Here is a 12,152-nt window from a genome sequence, read left to right as displayed (position 1 = left end):
ACTGAATTTTGGCTCAGGCCATGATCTCACAGTTCGTGGAATCGAGCCCTATATTGGACTGCTTAAGATTCTCTCTCTCTTTCTCTCTCTCTGCCCCTCCTCCACTCATCTGTGTGCTCTTAAAATAAACATTTTAAAAATAAGATATTGTTAGATCATATAATCAAAGGGGAAATGGAATTATCACGCTTCGAAAAATATAAGAACCTAAGATCCTGATATGTTTTCCTGAACTGTGGTATTTCCTGAGACAATATCATCCAATTCCTTAGCTCTAATGTCTTTCCATTCCTGTGGTGCCAGTTTGAGAAGTATTAGCACCCCTATGGTCAAGGGAGCAGGATCCTATGAACTCTATCATGCTGAATCTCTCTTTGTGTCAGTGAGATCAGGAAGTGAAACTTTTTCTTCAGCATTTCTAGTCTAAAAAGAACAATAATTCTCTACCAAGAGTCACCAAATTCTCTGATTCTTGTAAAGGACATAGTGAGTGGTTAGATGTGCTGTACATACATTTTATCCAATGATTTATCCAAATGTCTCTCCATTCTTTCATGAGGATTGTGCCATTTATGTGCCATCTAGTGTAAATTAACATGAACTTAAAAAATGAAGCATTGGGGCGCCTGGGTGCCTCAGCCATTTGAGTGTCTGACTCTGGTTCGGCTCAGGTCATGATCTCACGGTTCCTGGGTTCAAGCCCTGAGTCAGGCTCTGTGCTGGAAGCCCAGAGTCTTCTTGGGAGTCTCCCTCTTCCTCTTTCTCTCCCCCTTCCCTGCTTATGTGCCTTCTCTCTCTCTCTATCAAATAAATAAACTTAAAAAAAATGAAGTATTTTAATGGCTAGCTCCCTCAATGACAGCACTGAATGCAGGTGTTGTGGATATATAATTCTTGATGAGTTTGGCTTGAACCAGTGTGTATTCTAAACCTATTCTAAAATTTGTATTCTGATTCCACACCCTGCTCTTCTGCACTCCCTGCAAGTTTGAGTTTGAATGACGGTTACCACAGAGTCCTGACTTCTCCAGGCTGAAGAGATACAGTGGGCATTATGGGTGTTTGATGCTTTAATGGACTAAGGGTGTCCAAGTACCAAAGATTGTTAAGTTTTTTTTTTTTTTTTTTTTTATTCTATCCAAACCAGTGACCTTTTGGGGCATTTTTGTTATACATATTACATCTACTGTTAAATTCCACAATATTATTTTGTTTAATGTTTATTTATTTTTGAGAGACAGAGCACAAGCAGGAAAGGGGCAGAGAAAGAGGCAGACACAGAATCTGAAGCAGGCTCCAGGCTCTGAGCTGTCAACACAGTGTCTGATGTGGGGCTCAAACCCACGAACCATGAGATCGTGACCTGAGTCAAAGTCGGAGGCTTAACCAACTGAGCCACCCAGGTGGCCATAAATGTTTTATATATTGTTTTATATCTATCTATCTATCTATCTATCTATCTATCTATCTATCATCTATCTATCTATCATCTATCTACATCTGAATGAATATTGCTACCTGCAAGGTCACCAAATTATCGTATATTTAATATATTTTTAGTTGAGTCCTTTGGGCCTTTCAAATGAAAAACAATCAGATCCCTAGGAAATAGTGAAAACTTTGCCTGCTGCTTTCTAATATTTGTAACTTTTTTTGTTTCATTAATTGATGAATTCCTCCAGAGCAATGTAAATATCAGTTGCATGACATGTCACTTTTCTTTTCCTTTTCCTCCTTTTTTCTCTGCCTCTTTTACTTTATTGATTTTAATAGGACTGTGTCAAGTACATTACTATTAAATAAAGATAAGAGCTTTTGCTTTCATGTAATTGTGTTTGTGTTTTCATATGTGAATATATGTATTTATGATAGATTTCAGCTTTGATCTGGACTCAAAGATGAATTATTTAATTTTATTTAAATATTTAATGGCTAATATAAATTCCTTAATACTAAATTATTTTTTTGTGTTTATTATTTTAATGTCCAGCGATTTTATTTATTGGCATTTATCTTAGATTTTTTGTATTGCTAAAATTGCTCTTGGTCTTTGTTTTTTGTTTGTTTTTTATAATCAGACCTTTAGCAGTTTGCTGTTTTAGCTTAGAAAGCAAAGTCTGAAAAAAAGGATTAAAATGCTGACACTTTAATTGGTAAGTGTATGTCCAATAGGAGTGAGGGAGTGAAGATAAATAGGCAAAAATATGTGACATGATGTCATGGATTATTGTTGGCCACTTCTTGGTGACAAACTAGGCAGAGACATGACAAGTAGCTTGGTCATATGTATTAGTTTGCTAGGATTACCATAACAAAATAGCACAGACTGAGTGGTTTAAATAATAGAAACATTTTCTCTCAATTCTGGAGGATAGTCATCCAAGATGACTATCAGATGATGTTGGTAGATTTGATTTCTTCTGGGGTCTCTTTCTTTGACTTGCAGATAGCCACCTCCTTACTGTGTCCTCAAAATGGCCTCTTCTCTGTGTATGCTCATCCCTGGTGTCTTTGTGTGTGTAGAAATTACCTCTTATAAGGATATCAGTCAGACTGGATTAGGGCCAACCCTAACAGCCTCATTTTGGTGTTATCATCTCTTTAAAGGCCCTATCTCCAAATTCAGTCACATTCTGAGGGAGATGGGGGTTAGGTCTTCAACACTGGAATATGGAGGGACACAGTTAAGTCCATAACACCATGCAAAGGAAACTTCATCTAAATAGTCTACAGAGAGAAGAATGGAGAAAGCATTTTTTAAAAATTAAAACCCCCTCATTTTTCATGGACCAAAATCCATCCCATATGAACCTACCTCTCCCAAATTGTGCCCTTTCATAGAAAAGGCAAGAGGATGACAGTCACAGGAATAGGCTTAGAGTGTGGGACTAGCTGGCTAAAAAACCTGGGGCTTCAATTTGTATTCTAGCCCAACCAGGAGTTATCAGAAAACACTGTAGAAGTAGTGCAGTTTAGAATCTGAGGAGGATTTGTCTCTACATTGTTTTATGATTATGCTGACTTTGTGAAGGGAATTGGGAATCTTTCATTTTCTCTCTGAATTAAATTGTACCAGGATTATTTGTTCAATGAATTTGAAATTGTTCACTTGAGAAATCATGTTGATTGTGACATTTTAGAGAAGAACATTTTTTTGTCAACATTCTCTATTTGTTTTTAAAGAATCATCTATTTAAGGTTTTATAATTCTTCTGAAACCAATTTTAATAATGTATAGATTCCTAAACTTTTCCATTGCATTCATTTTCAAGTATATTTATATTGTTTTGTCATAAATTATACCTCAAAAGAGTAATAATTTCTTATTTATCTTTGAGTGTTTCCACTTTCTTGGGTTAATGTCTTTTAATCTATCATCTATCATTATTAATTCTGTTGTTTTTTATCTTTTCAATTCATTAACTTCTGCTTTTAAAAAAAACATGTATTATTCCCTTTTTAAACCTCTGTTTTAGTTGTTTTTAGCAAAAACAGACATAAACAAATGAAACGAAATAATAAAATCTTACTAACTTTTACCTTTGTCTCTTATTTGTTTGCATTAGCTAGTGTTTGGCATTGTTCCTTTTACTTGAGAACTTTGAGTCGCTGCTTTTAAATGTATAGCTATTATGAAAATACCTGTATTTTCAATTTGAGTGACTCTTGTTTTTATGATACTTAGTTCAAGGCTTTAAATGTATTGATGTTTATTATAATCAAAATGTTTGGTCTAGAATCTGCCACTTCATTTTATGAAATTGAGTATAATTCTACATACAATAAAACTAAAATATCTGAATTTCTTGCTTCAATGAGTTTTGAAAATTGTATGCATCCATGTACCCACAACTCAGAATCAGAGATAGAAATTATTCCAGACCCTTTTCCAAACCTGCAGTAGCAACCATGTTCTTACTTATAACATCAAGTCTTGCTCCTGTCATGAAAGTGAAATCACATAGTATGCATTTTTTGTCTGTATTCTTTTAGTCTACATGTTTCTGAAATATATCCACCGTGGTATGTATATGAGTAGATTGTTTAATTTAGTAGTTGAATAGCATTGTGCTATATAAATATACCTAACTTTGTCCTTTCTCCTGTTGATAGGCATTTAATTAGGCTGAACCTAACCCTTAGCTTCAGAATTTGACTGTATTTGGGGACAGGACCTTTGAAGAGATGACTAAATTAACATGAGGTCACATGAGTGGGCTTTAACCCAATCTGACTGCTATCTTTTTTTTTTAAGTTTATTTGTTTATTTTGAAAGAGAGAGGAGCGGGGGAGAGGCAGAGAGAGAATCCCAAGCAGGCTTCACACAGTCAGTGCACACACGGGACTCAATCCCATGAACCGTGAGATCATGACCTGAGCTGAAATCAAGAGTCAGACACTTAAGTAACTGAACCATCCAGGTGCCCCTGACTACTGTCTTACAAGAAGTTTGGACATACAAGAAATATGATGGGTGCATATGCACAGAGGAAAGACCATATGTAGATACCGTGAGAAGACAGCCATCTGAACGTCAAGGAGAGAGGCCTCAGAAGAAACCAAACCTGCTGACTCTTTGATCTTGGACTTTAGTCTCCAGAACTAAGAGAAAATAAATTTATTTTGTTTAAGTCAGTCTGTAGTATTTTCTTTATGGCAGTCCTAGCAAGCTAACACCTGGATCAAGCTGCTTGACACCTTGTTTTGTTTTTTTGTTTGTTTGTTTGTTTGGACATATTCTTTTATCTTGAGTGAATACCTTGAATTGAGTTAGGTTTATGTCTAATTAAAAAAAATTGCCAGACTTTTTCCAAAATGGTTGTATAATTTTTCACTCCCATCTGTAATGTATGAAAGTTCCAGTTGTTCTACATTCCTGCTGATGTTTGGTGTCTGTTTCATTTTACATACCTTCCCAATGATTTCAGACTTCCAACTTTTATTTTATAAAGCTTTAGAAATAGTTGTACCAAGACATCATATGATATTTAATACTATTTTATTACCTACAATCTATTTAAAACTTTGTAATATTTGTTATTTAATATTACTTCAAAGATTTTTTTAGCCTTTTAAATTTTAATAAATTCAGTGATCACTGCTACATTTTTATAGTACAACTCATCATTATTAGACTGATTTTGAGGTCCCCCTTGGTTAGCTGGAATAATGAGTTGGAAATTATGTTAATTTTTTTTTGGAAGAATATATAAGTGGCATATCTCTGCTCTATTATGTGTCAAGACTATTTTCTTAATGTATCGCAGAAATCACTCCATTCTTTTTGATACAAAATATTATTGGGGGTGGGGGGCAGGAACTAAAAAATATCACCTACCACATACACATGCACACACAAAAATCAGCTATTTTTTTTCTTAGATACTTATTCTTTCTCTATGACTTGCATAGGATGATTTAGTTGCATACTTTAGTAATTTAGCAATATATACTCTTTAATTGTAATTTGTCGTATTTTTCTTTAATTTTTGTGTAGTATATTGGAGTGAGGGGGAGCACAGAACTCAAGATAAAATCAATCTATACATGGTGTTTCAAAACGTATTGAATTGGATCATGATTCTCACCCTGAGAATTGTTAGCAAATACTTTGTTCCTTTTCTTTATTTTTGTAATTTTTCCCCCTTTGGAAGTAGTAAGTTTTATTTCCCTTTATTTAATTGTACTTCCCTAGAAAATGTCAACTTTCTCTCGATAAAATACCAAATGTTGCATCTCTGATAGTAAAAACCAAAGCCAGAAAACACATATCAAGAATATGTAGGGGCGCCTGGGTGGCGCAGTCGGTTAAGCGTCCGACTTCAGCCAGGTCATGATCTCACGGTCCGGGAGTTCAAGCCCCGCGTCAGGCTCTGGGCTGACGGCTCGGAGCCTGGAGCCTGTTTCCGATTCTGTGTCTCCCTCTCTCTCTGCCCCTCCCCCGTTCATGCTCTGTCTCTCTCTGTCCCAAAAATAAATAAACGTTGAAAAAAAAATTAAAAAAAAAAATAAAATAAAAAAGAATATGTATATTTACTTTTACTTAAAAAAATCAAGTTTAGGGGCACCTGGGTTGTTCAGTTGGTTAAGTGTCTGACTCTTACCTTCTGCTCAGGTCATAAGCTCATGGTTCATGAGTTCAAGCCCCACATTGGGCTCTGCGCTGACAGTGTGGCACCTGCTTGAGATTCTCTCTCTGCTTCTCTCTCTGCCCTTCCCTGCTTGTGCTCTTTCTGTCTCTCAAAATAAATAAGTTAATAAATTTAAACAATTTTTAAAATCAAGTTTAGTATTTTGGCTATGTTTGTTAGTTTTATCTTTCAAACTTATTAAGAGATCTAGTTTGATGGGGAACCTGAGTGGTTCAGTTGGTGAAGCTCTAACTCTTGATTTCAGCTCTGGTCATGATCCTAGAGTCATGAGATCAGGCTCCAAGTCCATGCTGGATGTGGAGCCTGCTTAAGATTCTTTCTCTCTTTCCCTCTGGCCTTCCCCACTCCTCGCTCTCACTCTCTCTCTCTCTCTCTGAAAGGAAGAAAGAGAAAGAAAGAAGAAAGAAAGAAAGAAAGAAAGAAAGAAAGAAAGAAAGAGAAAGAAATCTAGTTTGAAATTCACCAAAACCTATTTGTCACTAAGGATAGTGAAAAAGAGCAAAAGCTTGCAATTTTTGAGACCTCAATTTAGTAATAACCTCTCAATACCTTATATTCATCACAGACTCCTCCTCACTCTTCCTTCTTGTTGAAAGAGCTTTAGTATTTTAGATACAAAATATGTAAAAAAAAATACAATCTAAATATAAGGTACATGTAGAAACATTTAGATGGAGGGGGCTAACTGTGCATAAGTTCTATGAATACAATTTTTTCATAATTGTTGTAATCCTAGACTATTCTCTCAAGTACAGCAGGGATAATAGCCAAATTGGCTTAGGTATGTGTAAAAGATGCATTATTCATGATAAAAACTATGGAAGGTCAAAAATTCATCAGTTAACAAGGGGGCAAAAAATAGTTATAGGTGGAACAATAAGTTTTCAATATAAGAACAAGAACAACATAATTTTTCTTGGCAGCATTTGGTATTTTAGCAGATTTCTGGCTCATAGTTGTATATCTTGCCACTCAGTTTCAACTTAAAAGGAATTGTAATTGATCCAAAAACAAGAGACAAATGTTGATACTGTAATATTGATATTGATTTTTTTTTTAAATAGAGAAAATGATTATAAAGTTTTCTTGACACTGGATCAAAAAGGCTGATGCTGAATTCTTCAATTCTTAGCACATATCTACTCCATGTCTTTAATCACACAGCATATATTACCACCTGAGAAAAGGTTATTTCAAATTAAAAAAAAAACTGCCAGAATCATAAGTATGTATTTATATGAATACAACATAAGGCATGCATTTTTCTTTGCAAAGAGAAACATTAATGAAAACATTGATAAAACTATTAAATTCTACTGTCAAGTAAGTAGTGATTTCAAATTAGAAAAAAAAATTTATGACTCCCACAACTCTTTTCTTCTTTTCATTGTTTCTCTTGACTATTGCTAGTAATAATCAAATTACTCATGTTACCAGATAACCATCTTTCCTAACAACCTCTTTTATGATGCTAGTTATTTTTAGAATCAAATAACAATTCCAAATAATATCATTTTTCAATATCTTATTTGAGATCTTTTCTAGTGTGGTAAATGTCATTTTAAACTTAATCTCACCTAATATACTACAATTCTCTAATAATTTTTAATTGTTTGATTTATTTTGATTTCCCACAGGTATATGCTTTTCCCTTATGACTTCAGAAATAAGCCAATGTACCTTGTTCTGGTCCTTAAATGTTCTGAGACTGCTTAGAAATCCTTAATTATAGAATGGATGGAAAATAAATTTCATGGGCTTAGTTACCTTTCCTCTCTTGTTTGTCACAACATCCCCAGTTCCTAGAATAGTGACTAGCACATGGTTAATGTTCACTAAATATTTGTTGAATAAATAAATGACTGTATGAACTCATATAGAGCAGAATACATTATTTTCATTCTAAATGTATGGGCAATTTAAGCCAGTCTCTTATAAAAGGATCCTCATTAGTTTTAAAATATTTTGATAATCAGGAATGCTTATTTATGAGTCACTTCAAAGTCAGCTTGTGGGCACATTTCCTCCTCTAAAAAGGAATGAGTAATAGCCGCGTCCTCTCTAATGGCATGTAAGGTGGCCTCCTCACTGCATTATCTTACTCTTTTTAGTTGTTCTGCATTCGTATAAAACTCATTGGCAGTAACTTAGAGCAATCTGAGGAGTTGAATGCAAACCTGAGTCATGCAATTCTTTTCACATCCTGTATTTTTTTAAAATGCCGCTGGCTCTTTCTTCTCTTAAATTTCAAATGAGATTGAGTCCACTAGTATTAGTGAACTACAAAACTTAATTCAGCAATGCTAAAAAATCTATCGTAATGTCAAATAACTGAAACCTGTTGAGCTTTTTTCAAGAGTTAGAGTTATAATGTACTAGGCAAGGCAATGTTTACTCCAAAATAAATAATTTTCATTCCCTATACTATATATGTATCTGATATAACTAAAAAACAGTGTTTGTTATGGTAAAGATCACATTGCACAAAAAGTGATAAAATTAGTAATATTAAACATGTCATTCAGTTTACATATGGATTTGGTATAGAAACTTTAACATTGATGAAAATTAAATAGTTGCTTTATTTTTCTTAACTGCTACTGGTCAGAGTGTGCCCAGAAAATATGTATTACTTTCAAACTCCATAAATTCACTTGAACAGAGATAGGAAGATAAGGATTGTTATAAATTCCCAAGAAATTTTTTTAGCTAACAATGAGCAAATTAGACTTTTTGCTACTACTGCTTTTCCTACTGATTTCAATTATCTCTAAGCAGATCCTATAAAGCACAAAGAGCCCTGTGGAAAAATAAACATCCAAAAATAGAAAGTATATGAATGTGCAACAAGATCTGCACAAAGACCACAGGGGAGCATACACCTGCCAAAGGCCTAGATACAGCTGTGAGGTGGTGTCCATGTAATAAGAAAGGCATTGGTAATGGTGATGAGTTCTCCCTAGGAGAAATGAGCATGAAGTTAATGGCAGATGAGGGAAGACATTCATTCTTGAGGAGATTGAGAGAACAAAATGAGGGAGAGAGGCATCATTTGAATTAATAAGTGTGATTTTAAAACTTTTTTGTTGGAAGCCTTAAAGGAGTAGTTACATCAAGGCAATTCTTGTCTTCTTCTATTTGCTAGTTGTGTGAGCTTGAGCAAGTTACTAATTCTGTCTAAAATTATTTCTTGTAATCATGACATCATTTATATTAAATTTTTAGAATTACTTGCTACATAATTAATGCTTAATAAACATTTAATAATTGTCATTCCTTTTGCTTTGAGCCATTCCTTTTCAATCAACTGACTGTCCAAGGCTTATTGGGAGCTTTATTGGAAGAAGAAAATATTTCCTCCTGACATATTAGACATATTTTTTTGAATGAGTGATATTGTCATATTTTTAGAGCTCCGTAAAATGTTCTCATTTCTCCTTTGTTTATTGCCAGGTAATGGCTAATCACCCCATACAAAGTATTATGTGAAGTAAGTTATGAGATGTTCACACATGAAACAAAAGAACTTCTGTCTTGAAAAAGAGATAAAACATTAATGCACATATATGGTAAAACATGACATAAATGAGCTATAGAGTGCTATGGCAATATGTAGGAGAAGAAGATAACTTTGGGCTAGGAAGACAAAATGGGTTACTCAAGGAAGTTATTTAGGAAAACATTGCTGAATAACAGGAACTATTATAGGTAGACTTGGGACAGCAGATTTTCTAAGTGGAAGGATGACTATGAAAAAATACATATATAGGAGAAAAATAAAAAAAGCTCTCATACTATAAGAAACTTAGCTTTATTTGCTCACAGGAGGTCAATGGCTAAAAAGAAAGAGATTATAGTGGAATATGGAATGGTGGCAGGGAGACAAAATGAGAAACTGATCAGGAGGCTACTTCATTAATCTATATCAACATGAAGTGACGGATTAGTGCCTGACAGGAATTTAAAAAGAGAAGAAATTTGCAAGAGAAACTGGAGGTGTAATTTGGTAAGATTTGACTACAAACAAAAGTATATGCAAAGTCAAAAGGTTTTTGATGATGCCAAGGATTTATTTCAGAATAACTGGAAGAAACCTTATTTAATTCTGTATTGGTCAACTTAACTTTTTAATCATAGCTGTCATGAAAACCTCTGAATACATGTAATAGACATCCAGCTGCATGGATAAATACTTGAATCCTATTTTCTCCAATATATTGGCATTTCAATATACCTGAAGGCCAGGAAATATCAAGTTTCCTTTTCTCTGGACCATATATTAAAAACTGTAGCTTAACTTTTCTATAGCAAGATAAGTAAAGAAAAACAAATCTCTTAGAAAACCTTCAAAGTTATACTGAAGCAATATATTGCTATTTTAATTGAAATTTATACATTTATCTGGTTTTTAATTGACTCAAAGAACTTGTGTATATCATTATGGCATGACATATATTATCCCATTTTGCATTATTGATAATACTAAAATTCACATCTAATTAACATATGCCATTTGAATCCTGCATTAAGACTACCACTTAAATATCACAGTTATACAGAGAAAACATATTGGAGGATAAGACCCATGACAAATATAATACTATAACAGCCTTGCCTTTAATTTACAGAACCGCTTCAACTTCAAGAAGTGAAAAATTATTGAGTAATGATAGAAAAAATCCATTCCATATATTAACTCTTTGTATCCCTCTTATCTCTCAGAGACAAATTGTCTTAACTAAACATAAAAAATGACTGAAAATTATCAGACTCTTCTAATCATACCTTGCAGAGTTTTACCATCCTCAGTCTCTAGAGAACAGCTTAAGTTAGAGCATATTATCTCAAACTGCCTGAAGATATTTACACCTCCTCTCTGGGTCACATATCCTCTATACCTGCATACCTTATCAGAACTGTAATAGGAGGATGTTATTTGATGTTACCTGAGAATTTCTTTGCATATCTACAGAGCATGCAGGGAGAGTTTTAGATTACCATTTTTCACAAACTTGAGGATACTTACCTGTAAATATGAGAAGTGTTTGTGTTCAGAATCTTTTTCAGAATAAGAAATACAATTTTTAAAATATATATGTCCTCAGAAACCCAGTAAGATATACCAAACCCTGGCACAGCTTATCTGTTTGGGAATATTAGACATTGCAATTTGATCCAACCTAGCCACTTGTTTTTGTGTTGTTTATTAATATTCATTTTTAGTTTATGTTACATAAGTATTTTAAATGCTAACTTCATGTAGAGAAGGCTATGAAAATAATTACATATTTATTTATGCATCCAATATGTTTGTAGAACTACTTACAAATTTTAGATTAATGTAAAATCTGTTAGCTATTTTCATTCACAGTGTTTTTCTTACTACTTTTACTCCTATTCATTTTCCTTTAATATATTAACATTTTAAATTTAATATTTATCAATCAAACGTTAATTACCATAAATGAGTATTAGAAAATGATAAAGGTCTAGGGGGTTATGTGCATACAGTTCTTTTTTCAAATGGAAGAAAGTCATACTCGTATTATGCCAGTTTACTTCTCACAGACCCCCAGACCCTTCCTGATATTTTTAAACAAATACTATAAGTTGGTCTTTAATTCAAACATATGTGGACCAAGGTTTATATGCTTATATTTGTAACTCAAAGATCTCTAGGCCATGTTACACCTTCATGAAAATGATAAAACTTGTCTTATATATGACACAAGGTGCATCTCGAATTACCTTCCTAAGAGGCTTCCAGAATAACTTATTTTTTTAAGAATTTTGGTTAATTAGGAGTGCCTGAGTGGCTCAGTTGGTTAAGCATCTGACTCTTGATTTCGGCTCAGGTCATGATCTTGCGGTTCCTGAGATTGAGCCCTGCATGGGGCTCAGTACTAGCGGCACAGAGCCTGCTTGGGATTCTCTCTCTCTCCCGCTCTCTCCCTCTGCCCCTCCCCAACTCATGCCGGCTCTCACTCTCTCAAAATAAAT

This window comes from Puma concolor, chromosome D3, assembly GCF_028749965.1.
Source record: "Puma concolor isolate L17-30 chromosome D3, mPumCon1.1.hap2, whole genome shotgun sequence".
Classification (NCBI taxonomy): domain Eukaryota; kingdom Metazoa; phylum Chordata; class Mammalia; order Carnivora; family Felidae; genus Puma; species Puma concolor.
Note: the sequence above shows the minus strand (reverse complement) of the source record.